A 12,738-nucleotide genomic window follows, 5' to 3' on the forward strand; every position below is an offset into this window, starting at 1 on the left:
TTGTTCGGCCGCAGTCGGTTTGAGGGACTCGCTTTCCGTTAAGATTTTGCTTCACTTTCACCAGTGCTCTCAGTATCTTCTGCACCAAAAATTGGGCAAATAGTAAGAAATCATCATTTTAAAGCAATGGGATAAGGATGAAGGGGAAGAAAAGATGGGGTTAATCCACCTGCGAAGAGGTTGAGGGGAGACTTTTTTGGAGAACATGAGACTTAGTCAGGCTCCTACAAATGGAACCATCCGGGGTTAGGGGGAGTATGGGCTGGGAATAGAGAGAGCATTTCAACCAAGAAATGCATGAGTTAAGATGCACCTAAAACTGGCCGCTTGAGTAGCGGCAAGTCAGATTATGGAAAGAAAGCCTTGTATGAAATGTGGAAGGATATATAGCATGAGCCATGGATATATAGAGAGTGAGAAGTGGCAGGAATCTCAGCTCCTAAACACCCACCCCCCACCTCCAGAGGTTCATTGACAATTAGATCCAAAAGTTCAGGAAAAGAAACACCCCATATTTATTTTTTCCCTATTTATATTTATTCCCTAGGAGATCTCATCTAATCTCATGGCTTTAAACACCAACTGAATTTAAATGACTGGTGACACCCAAACATTTATCTCCAGCCTCAACCTCCCCGCTGAATGCCAAGCTCACATCCAGCACCTACTGGAGGTCTAACGGAGACCTCCAACTTGAGCCCAATGCAGAAATTCCAGCACCACCTCCCAAGCTGCCCGCCCCCTCCCCCAATTCGCCTATCTGATTCGATTGAAACTTCGACCTTCTAGCTGCTCAAGATGAAACACTGCCTCGGCGTCACTGTATCCGGTGTCCGAGGACATCCCGCTGGCTCCTCCTGGAACGTCTGATCAGAAGCCAGCTGCGTCCCACCTCCAAGGCGCCAACCTGGTCCCAGCCACTGTTGTCTCTCACCCAGATCATTCCAGCCATCTCCCACCTGAGCTGCTTGCTTCCAGGTTGGAAGCAGACACTCCACACAGCAGAGCAAAGCCTGAATTACAGGAGTCAGAGCACGTGGCTCCTTCCAGTGGCACCCACCTCACTTAGCAACCAAAGGACTTAGATGACCTGCAAGGGCGCCTGGGTTAACGCCTGCCACCCCTCTGCCCTATCTCCCTCCTCTCTGCTCCCTGCTTCCTCTCCTGCAGCCCCGCCAGCCTCCTGATTGTTCCTCAGACACTGCAAGGTCAGCCCGGCCCCAGGACGTGTGCACGGCTCCCCTCTCTGCTGCAATGCTCTTCCCAAAGCCCTTTCCTCCGCACTTTTTTCAGGCCTCTTTTAGAATGTCATCTTATCAGCGAGGTCCTTCTTGACCAACTATATAAAGCAGCAACAGCTACACACACACACAGAGGGAGAGGGAGGGAGAGCTGACTGCTTTCCTGTAACTGACATTATTCTGCTCCCTGGCACCGCTCATCATCTGTCCATGTGCGCATGTGCAGGGGTACCTCTACCTCCAGCTCTGCATCTATAGTTTGCATTACGGTCTCTGCCCCCTGGAATAAAAGTACCGTGTGAACTGGGACCGAGGGCTGTCTTGTCTGCTGCTGAAGCCCCAGCTCCTACAGCAGTGTAGTGCTCAATACGTTTTTGTTAAGCGGATGAACTGGGGGCTTCATCCCGGATGCATGCTCTCCACCTCAGAGGCTCCTTCTGCCCTTCCTCCCCACCCCCACCCCGGTCCTCAGCTGGGAGCTTCCCGAGAGCAGAAACCAAGGCTGTGCCTCATTCACTCTTCAGCTCTGCGCCTAAGTTCCCCGCAGTCTCTCATCGGAAGATATAGGAGTGGTTTCACCCCTCCCTTTACACTTCTGAACCACTGTAATAAGACAATAAACAACCAGAGGTGAAACCGGGGCTGGAGAGGGGGTAGAATTAGGAGGGTGGGAATAACACATACCCGCTACTATATAAAATACGTGATTAACAAGAACCTGCTGTAGAGCACAGGGAAATCTACTCAATGGATTGTAATAACCTATACAAACTAAAAGAATGAATATATGTATATGTATGACTCATTCGCTTTGCTGTACACCTAAAACTAATACATTACTCCACTCCAATAAAATTCAACTTAAAAAATAAATGTTAAAAAAAAAAAAGCAGGAGTTCCCATTGTGGCACAGTGGTTAGTGAATCCGACTAGGAACTATGGAGGTTGCAGGTTCGATCCCTGGCCTTGCTCAGTGGGTTAAGGATCTGGCGTTGCCATGAGCTGTGGTGTAGGTTGCAGATGCAACTCGGATCCTGCGTTGCTGTTGCTCTGGCGTAGGCCAACGGCTATGGCTCCGATTTGACCCCTAGCCTGGGACCCTCCATATGCCGAGGGAGCAGCCCAAGAAATGGCAAAAAGACAAAAAAAAAAAAAAAAAAAAAAGCAGTCATCACGCTTCACCCAGAAATAACTCCTTTATCCTCCAAGCCCCCTCCAGACTCACACCTCTCTCTAGCTCACCCTTCTGATGATGAGGGTATAGTGGCCCAAGTCACTCCATGCACAAAGGTGAACCATAAGCCCCCCTATCCCCACACTGCAGCCCAAAGCCCACCTTCTCTCCCTGGGCACATGAATATGGGATCTGAAAGGGGACCAGAGGTGGATTTTCTGGGAGGCTACTGAAGCATGTCACGGGGCTCCTCAATGTCACGGTCCCTTTCTAAGGCCCCCAGGCCTCCCTGTCTGTTGATACTTCTGCATTTTCTCTCTTAAAGAAAGCGGCACTAAATCTTTTGAACTTCACACCCCACATGACCTGGATGAGGTAGGGATGCTCCTAAAACAAATAGGAAGGAGAAAACATCACCTCTCAAGCTTGGCATCTGCGGGCACCTGTCACCTTCTCACCTCCTGCCTCCCAGCCACTGCATGGTCATCTTTTCACCTCAACTCCACCCATTTGGAGAAGGCTGATCTTGACATTTTTTTAATCTTTAGGCTGATTTTATCTCTTTCCTTATCATGAAGCACAATACATTTCATTCTCGATATTTTTTTTTTCAAAATTCTTTAGTAAAAAAAAAAAAAATTCTTTAGTAAACTGACTTCTTACAGATTTCGCTTCACAAAATCAGACAATAATTTTTATTGCATCGTGTGCTCCGTGTTTCTCATTCATTGAGTGGTGGCAGGTTTCTCACTATTGTTTTCTTTTCCTCCTGTTACCTTTCTCTTTCTAACTGTGGAGTCAATTAACGTCTCTCCGTGGAACCCGTGATTTATGGAAGAGGCGGCCATTTGTCAGGTTAACGGCCCCTTCTCTGGCCTGTTCTGAAGTTTCCTTTCAAGGCCTGATGCAGCACTTGGTGTTAGAGGCCCAGGAGGAACACATGAAATGTAAATCTGAGGGAAATTACCTTTGAATGGCCCACGGTGCCTGCTCCCATAAGGAGTTCAAAGCTGCCTGTTCATTCATAAATTCAGAATCCCCAAACTGAATTATTCATAGACTTACCCACGACATAAAGTTTTTAGAAACTGAACATTTATAGAGTGGAGGCTAGAACCTGGAAAGCCCCCTGGTCTTTATCAAAACTCAGAGAATTTGCCATTTCTTAAAAAGAACAACTGCAGGCTTTTAAAATAAAGAGCACTGAAACTGTATGTTACACATGCAATCTGCCAGGACTTTATTGATGCCAAAGGCTTAACAGGAGTGGATCAAATGCTCTGCCAGACTAAAATGTGGGATTTCTGGGTGTCCCAGCATTTTTCATCCCTATAAACTTCCTTCTAGCATATGATCTGTATTTTACCCAACTGATTTCGGTGGGATTTCAGGAGGGATAAGCCATATTGCCTCCATAGCTGACAGATCAACGCACTAAACTTCACACAGAACCAACCTCACAGTTTCTTGGAAAGAACTCATGTTTAATAGGTGTGTTCTCTAAATGTCCATCCCCAGAGGAGTGGATCAAGAAGATGTGGTACATATACGCCATGGAATATTACTCAGCCATTAAAAGGAATGAAATAACGGCATCTGCAGCAACATGGACGGACCTAGAAATTACCATGCTAAGTGAAGTCAGTCAGACAATGAGACACTCACATCAAATGTTATCACTTACCTGTGGAATCTCAAAAAAGAATGCAAAGAACTTCTTTGCAGAACAGATACTGATTCACAGACTTTGGAAAACGTATGGTTTCCAAATGAGACAGGTTGGGGGGGGGATGGACTGAGGGTTTGGGATGGCCATGCTTTCAAACTGGGTTGTGAGGATTGTTGTACATCTATGAGTGTAATCAAATTCATTAAGTAATTTTTTTTAAAATATGTGTGTTCTGCTGTGTTCACTGGGGTCTACTTCCCTGCCAAGAGCCCCACCTGAACAGCTGAAATAAGAGACGAGAAAGAATGATACTCACTTCTCTCCATCGAAGCTGGTGCCGATGTGAAGGTTCTCATCAGGATCTCGGAGATCTCCTTCTCCTTCCTTTTCTAACTGGAGATCCATTTCCTGTAGACTCTTGTGTGAGGGTGGATTGCTGTGTGGCAGGTGCCTCCAGTGACAAATGGACATAAAGTTGAATACTAGAGACATTATACTGCAAGGATCAGCCTCCTTAATATCCTAATGAGTCTTTTCTCCTCCTTATGGGTCAATCAAGGGGGAATTCTCACTTTGGTGCTAATAGGACATTGGAGCCCTCCTAACTCTCACCAACACCCCTTTTTAGTGAAAAGAGTCACCCTCAGGCTCAAAGTCCTCAGCAAGTCACAGTTAAGTTTAAATTCAACGGCATGAGTCACTTCGATGGATGGGTAACAGCTTCTGTTTAAGAAAATCTACACTGGTTTCCCATTTGTAGGAGAGACTCAAAGGTTCCTTTAAAATAAAATCTATGCAGGAGTTCCTGCCATAATGCAGTGGGTTAAGGTGGCTTGGATGGCTGAAGAGGCGCAGGTTCGATCCCCAACTTGGGAATTTCCATGTAGCTCAGGTGAGATCATAAATTAAAAAAAAAAACTATGCAAGCATAGAAAGTTAATTTAAAATAATATTACAGAAGTAGTAGGTGATAAATAGACTTGGCAGAAACCCTGAAGATTGTATGGGAATAAGTAAAATTTAAGAAACAGAAGACTGATTAAATGGCATTATTCATAAAGGCTTTTATGAAAATATTCTTTACCTGCAGTGGGAAAATGGCTTGTCAGCTTCCAAATTGTCTTGATCCCCTGATTTACTTTCCCATGTTGGTGACCCATCTTTTTGGAAGGAAAGTGAAAACATCACCATTGGAGTTCCCGTCGTGGCTCAGTGGTTAACGAACCTGACTAGGAACCATGAGGTTGCAGGTTCGATCCCTGGCCTCGCTCAGTGGGTTAAGGATCCAGCATTGTGGTGTAGGTCGCAGATGTGGCTCGGATCCCGAGTTGCTGTGGCTGTGGTGTAGACCGGCAGCTGTAGCTTCGATTCAACCCGTAGCCTGGGAACCTCCATATGCTGCGAGTGCGGCCCTAAAAAAAAAAAAAAAAAAAAAAGACAAAAAGACCAAAAAAAAAAAAAAATCACCCATTATGGGAAGGAAGGTGCTTTGATTGAGGTTGAAGAGAAGGCTGCTCTGTCCCAGTGAGCAGGAGCAGGGGAAGGACCAAAGTGGGGAAGAGCCTGGCATCCTGCTCTGGAGGTCCTGGGGCTGGGCCACCTGGAGTGGGAGTAGAGCCACCAAGGCACCCACCTGGAGGTCAGTCTGCCCCAGCTGGCAGGAGACTGGAAAATACAAGGATTCTTGCCCTCAGGGTGGAGGACATTTTCTGAGTCACTCCCCACTCTCAACCCATCAGCTCTTCCCTCTCTTGGTCATCTCTGCACCCCCCAGACTCTAAATAACACCCCTCCACTGCACCCGGGGACCAGGAAACCCCAGCTCTCAGCAGCACCTTACACACACCACCCAAACTACAGAACCGCACCCCCTATCTTGCAAAATGACCCTACCTTTCATGGGGGTGGTGGGCGGGGGGGGGGGGGGTTGCTATCAAATCTAGCCAGGCTCCTAGGCTGACAATAAAACACAAACAGATGCTCTCTTACAGAGAGTTGGAGCCTGGGGCTTTGCCCAAAGTCTAAAGTTTACCGATGAAATCAGGACATAAACACAGGGACCAGAACTGGGGGGAAGCCACGGGAACAGAATTTTAACTGAATTGGAAGGTTCACTGAGACCTCGAGACATCAGTTCGTCTTTTTCTTACTGGGGACGGTTTCTAGAATAAAATTCCACCATCTGGGGCTTGTTTCAATGAGCTTTGCACATCAACACCTTAAAAAAATTAAGCAATTAATGGTTACTAATTGGAAGTGTTATTTGAGCCCTCTTTAAAATTCTTTCCAAAATTAATGAGGGCGCAGAGTACAAGAAGATGCTCGGAGGAAGACATCTGAGCCTGGTACCTATACGCAGCTGGTAAACACGTTCAGGACGTGCATAAAAATGGCAAGAGGTTCTCCCTGTGAGAAGATCTCAGAGGGATTCGCACCCCAGCAAAATGTAATAGTTTTACCGCAGTTTCAGGTCTATTGTGCTCTTCAACCGACTCGGTGCCTGCATTAAACGGTTCGTTTCATTTTTCTTTTTAATTACACATGGTGACAGCGGAATCGTCGTCTCACCGCTTTGTCAAAGGAGCATGTCTGTGTTTGTCATTCAGAGCTTTTATAAATTCTTCAGATGTGAAGCTGAAACTCCCCCCCAAATCCTGCCCCCACCCCCACTACCTCGAGGTTGCCAACGGTCCACTGGGCAAGGAGCAGGATGACAGCAGCGGACCCAACTCACTAAGTGTTTTATGAGTGCTCCCATTTCCAGAAAAAAAGTATAAATATGTTTTCCAGATCCACGCTCGCTCTACATGGGTCCATGATGAAAGAGCCAGCCGTTCTTTTATCTTACAGCAGAGCTTGGTTTGATACACGATAGAGAAAACAGAAGACGATTTGTAACAATGAATTCAATGCTTCCAATATTAAATTACGTTATAAAGAAAACCCCTAGAGGAATCTAAAATCATCTCAAAGAATGTAGCTATAAGGAGAGCAAGGACGTCTTCATATATTAATTTATCGTCAACTCTGGGGTCACCAAACCTGTAATGAAGCAGGTTTGTTTTGTTTTGTTTTCCTGTCTCCTTACTAGCTTCCAATAATCAGCCTTTTCACTGAGAATGTAAGAACCCTTTCATTCTGGTGAGTTCTGCTATTCTGCAGTCAGTAAGTTTACGGCTCCTCTTTTTGTCCATCGCTGCATATAGAAGTTTTCCTTGTCTTCAGAACCCAGCAGAGATATAAGAAAGGGTGTGTGCAAGGGAGTTGCCTAACAGGGCATCAGAAAAGAGGCAGGATTTTAGAGTATAGCAGAGTCAGACAGTTAGAAGTGAGGGAAAGAATGGCTTAAAGACATAGCTTTGGCTTTGAACAAGAAAGAAAAAGAGAGGGCAAGAAAAGGAAGGAAGGAAGGAAGGAAAGAAGGAAGGAAAGAAAGAAAGAAAGAAAGAAAGAAAGAAAGAAAGAAAGAAAGAAAGAAAGAAAGAAAGAAAGAAAGAAAGAAAGAAAGAAAGAGAAAGAAAAAGAAAGAAAGAGAGAAAGAAGGAAGGAAGAAAAGAGAGAAAGAAAGAAAGAAAGAAAGAAAGAAAGAAAGAAAGAAAGAAAGAAAGAAAGAAAGAAAGAAAGAAAGAAAGAAAGAAAGAAAGAAAGAAAGGAAGAAAGAAAGAAAGGAAGAAAGAAAGAAAGAAAGAAAGAGAATCTTATCTACAACTTGGAAGATGTAGACCGCTTTTCAGATGCTTAGTTAAATTCCTTGCAGCCTTTAAGGACTTGCAGGCATAGAATTTTCATCACTAATCAATGGTTCGTAGACTTAAAATTTTCTGAAATACTTTGAAGTTGAACATACATAGAATCACTCTCTGCACGGTCCTGAAGCAGAGCCATCATGTAGAAGAAGTTGCATGGCAGCACATGGACCATTTATTTTATGATGTATCTCATTCATCCTAATATTTCCCTTTCCTGCTTACTCCCCAACCACATTGATCCACTCTTTCCCAAAGCAGGTGAGCCAGATCCAGATCGAACCTGTCTCTGACAGTAATGGTCTCTCCGGAAGACACTTCTGTTTAGAATGTTTCGTGGGCTGGCTGGTTATTTTGCTCTTTGTTAGGGATGGTGGGAGCGGCTGTAACAGACGAGCAGCCTCAGCTGGCTGCTGGAAGGAAGACTTGGCCGGTATTATTAAAAGGATGGATGGTATATTCTATGCCCTATGGAAAATAGTTTGATAATACATCTTGACCCAGAACTTATTAAAAAATCCATTACCTTTTTAATTCAATTTCATAATGCCCTTTGGAATTTCAATTTAGGCGTTTCTGACCAAAATAATAGGCAGCTTTAGTCCCAAACAGAGGAAATAGGGTTTCTCCCACTGACAATTCTAACATGACAGTTATTAATTTATTATTGACCAATTCATGTTCTTCAAAAAAAATGATGGAGACGGTGCATATCTTTTTCTTCGGAGTTGACCTCAGATCAACTTGGCCGTTTCCTTGTGCTCATCTCACAGGGGAGCTCAAATTCTGCTTACCAGGCTGTGAGTCTTTGCCTGACAGGCCTGAGATCCGTCCCTCAGGTTGCTCATAAAATCCACACCCTGAGGACAGTGGGTTTTGACAACAACTATTCACAGATACAGAGAAAGGACAGCAATGAAGACAGAACTGGAAGATGTTCATTTCACTTGCAGTATCGAAGATGGCACGTGGCCACCTTGTGGGAGAGTCCCTGGCTGCCTCTGTGGCGGGGAACCATACCTCTCCTCCCCACCTTCCAACACACACATACAACACAAACATGTGCTCCATTAAAAATAACACCACTGGCAGAGTTCCCATCGTGGCGCAGTGGTTAACGAATCCGACTAGGAACCATGAGGTTGTGGGTTCGATCCCTGGCCTTGCTCAGTGGGTTAAGGATCTGGCATTGCCGTGAGCTGTGGTGTAGGTCGCAGATACGGCTTGGATCCTGTGTTGCTGTGGAAGCGGCCCTAGAAAAGACAAAAAATAAATAAAAATTTAAAAAATAACACCACTGGCTCTGACACGCTGCCCTCCCATGTGCCTGGCTTTAGACTATACTTGCATTGGGGGCGCTGGCCCTGCCAGGATGTCTTGGTACCAATGTGCTGTGGGCCTCCTGGAAGGCTGCCTGGTGGACCAGCCACAGCACAGGGTCAGCCCCATCAGAGCATCTTCTGACCTCCAGTACCAGGTCGATCCCAGGCCTTTTCCCCACTGTATTCCTGAGTCTTCTAGGTTCCGTTTGGCTACGCCAACATAATCAAGCTTTCTCATAGCTGTGGCTGAAGACAGTGGAAGTCAGTACAGTGCCTTTCCTCTGTCCTGTATGACCCAGCACGTGAAGGGCCTCTCAAACGGATGCTGCAGCTGTCTTTGAAAATAATCTATGAGCAGAAAATTGTTTATCTATCAGGTGTTTTAATGATTGTTCTAAACAAATCAAGGAACTAACGAATCCAGTCTAGAGAGGTTGCCTAATTACAAAAACTTTGCTTATTCTTCACTGAATTGGGGCCATAGATTCTACGCATGTATCTCAGGGGTCAAGTGTGATTGCAATTTTTGCACAGCCCGCAACTCTTTAAAGTGATTTGAGGGAGTTCCCATTGTGGCTCAGCGGTTAACCCGATTAATATCCATGAGGACGCAGGTTCAATCCCTGGCCTTGCTCAGTGGGTTAAGGATCCAGCATTGCCATGAGCTTCGGTGTAGGTCGCAGACACGTCTTGGATCCCGCGTTGCTGTGGCGGAGGTGTAGGCTGGCAACTACAGCTCCGATTCAGTCCCTAGCCTGGGAACCTCCATATACCATGAGTGCAGCCCTAAAAAGACAAAATAAATAAATAAATAAAGTGATGTGACCCTAGGAGTTCCTGCTGTGCAGTGTGTTAAGATTCTGACTGCAGCAGTTCAGGTCGCTGCAGAGGCAAGTGTTCAATCCCAGGCAGGTGCGGTGGGATAAAGAGTCTGGCATTGCTGCAACTGCATCTCAGATTCAATCCCTAACCCAGAAGCTTCCATATGAAGCAAGTGCAGCCATTAACTTTTAAAATTAAAGGTGGGGGGGATTCAACCCATCATAAGTATATCACCATTAAAAATAAAGTATCAGATCGTTCCTGTCAGGGCTCAGCAGTAACAAACCCAACTAGGATCCTTAAGGACACAGGTTCGATCCCTGGCCTTGCTCAGTGGGTTAAGGATCTGGTGTTGCTGTGGCTGTGGTGTAGGCTGCCAGCTGCAGCTCCAATTCGACTCCTACCCTGGGAACTTATATATGCCAAGGGTGCGGCCCTGAAAAGAAAAATAAATAAGTAAGTAAATAAATAAATAAAGCATCAAAATAGCAGGTGCATCTCTGCAGGGATTCTAGAAAATGCGTAAATTTTCATTTAAATGACTCTACCAGTCTGTTGGGGAGAAAAACAGCTGAAGTCATTTAATCAGGTCTTTGTTTGAGGAATGCAGCATTCAGTGCCCCTTCATTCAGGGTTTTCTATGAATGGCCAGTGCCCTTTCTTCATGAATTACCCTATCCCGGGAGGGAACAGTGAAGAGAACATGTCCATTTGGCATGAGCACCCCAGAGGTGGGTCAGTACCTTTTGGGACGGGACTCAGAGGCGGGTCGGGGACACACTGGCTTATCTTAAAAGTTCATCATTAAGATGATGGGAAAAGAGTTCCCATTGTGGGTCAGTGGGTTAAGAACTCAGCTAGTATCCACGAGGATGAGGGTTTGATCCCTGGCCCTGCTCAGTGGGTTCAGCATCTGGCATCGCCGCAACCTGCAGCATAGGTCACAGTTGAAGCTCGGATCTTGTGCTGCTGTGGCTGTGCTGTAGGCCGGCAGCTGCAGCTCCAATTCGACCCCTAGCCTGGGAACTTCCATATGTCACAGGTGCAGTCCTGAAAAGAAAAAAAAATTGGGGAAAAAAGAGAAAGTGCCCTTTTGCCTTGTTTTTTTCCCTAATACATGTTCTCATAATATTTCACCTTCACACATGTTATTTTTTTTTGTCTTTTTTCTTTTTAGGGCTGCACCTGCGGCATATGGAGGTTCCCAGGCCAGGGGGCAAATTGGAGCTATAGCTGCCAGCCTACACCACAGCCACAGCAATGCAGGATCTGAGCCACATCTGCAACTTACACCATAGCCCATGGCCACGCCGGATCCTTAACCCACTGAGCAAGGCCAGGGATCAAACCCAAAACCTCACAGTTCCTAGTCGGGTTCATTAACTTCTGAGCCACAACGGGAACTCCACACCTGCTATTTCTTGACAAATGTGGTTTTCAGCAAGTTTTCAGCCTTTTCTATTATTTTTCCTTATCGTGTCTTCTTATCGTTATTGAAGTACAATCATCTATGTCTCTTCTAAGAAAATTGACTCCTAAAAACCTTAATGAAGCCATGTTTTCTCCCCTTGTTTGCTTAGAGAATAAGATAGTGACAAATTCCCCAGTAATCTACAGGTAAAGTCAGAAATAGGTGCGTGGAGGAGTTCCCATCATGGCTCAGTGGCTAACGAATCCGACTAGGAACCATGAGGTTGTGGGTTCGATCCCTGGCCTTGTTCAGTGGGTTAAGGATCCGGCATTGCCATGAGCTGGGGTGTAGGCCACAGACACGGCTCGTTTCTGGCGTTGCTGTGGCTGTGGTGTAGGTCAGTGGCTACAGCTCCGATTGGACCCTTAGCCTGGGAACCTCCATATGCTGCGGGTGCGGCCCTAGAAAAGGCAAAAAGACAAAAAAAAAAAAAAAAAAGAAAGAAAGAAATAGGTGTGTGGAGAGTCAACCTAGTCACATTTAAAGGAGGCTTAAGAAAATGTTTGTAGGATGGAAAATAATACAAGGGCAGGTCCCCCAGTGGTGGGCTGATATGACACATGTGAGAGACCTGGAGGGGTTCTAGAATCAGATGGAAGGCCATTCTTTTTCAATAAACAAATATGCAAGACTAACCACCCATATAGGGAGAAGAGCAGTCAGCCTCCAATTTCTGTGGTCCTGGAAAGTAAGAGGTATGCTGTAAGATTCAGAAAACAAATAAAAAGACAAATAACCAGCATTAGGGAAAGGCAACAAATGACTTTAACAATAAACTCTTATGGAGATGGAGTTCTCTTGTGGCTCAGAGGGTTAATATCCGGTATTATCACTGCAGTGGCTCAAGTCACTTCTCTGGCACGGGTTCAATCCCTGGCCCTGGAACTTCTGCAAGCCAAAATAAATAAATAAATATGTAAAGAAAGAAATTCTTATTTTGGCTAAAATAGTAAGTCTAGCAGATCAGCAAGAACAGCTTAATTGGTGAATTGATAAATGCACTGCAAGTCAGAGATACCTGAATATACCGACGAAGAAGATTTGGAAAGGAAAACACAATCTGAAGATATTTCTTTTTTTTTTTTTTTTTTTTTTTTTTTGCCTTTTCTAGGGCCACACCCGAGGCATATGGAGGTTCCCAGGCTAGGGGTCTAATCGGAACTGTAGCCACCGGCCTACGCCACAGCCACAGCAACACCAGATCCGAGCTGAGTCTGCAACCTACACCCCAGCTCATGGCAACGCTGGATCCTTAACCCACTGAACAAGGCCAGGGATCGAACCTGCAACCTC

The sequence above is a fragment of the Sus scrofa genome, chromosome 10 (genome assembly GCF_000003025.6).
Source record: "Sus scrofa isolate TJ Tabasco breed Duroc chromosome 10, Sscrofa11.1, whole genome shotgun sequence".
In the NCBI taxonomy this organism is placed as follows: domain Eukaryota; kingdom Metazoa; phylum Chordata; class Mammalia; order Artiodactyla; family Suidae; genus Sus; species Sus scrofa.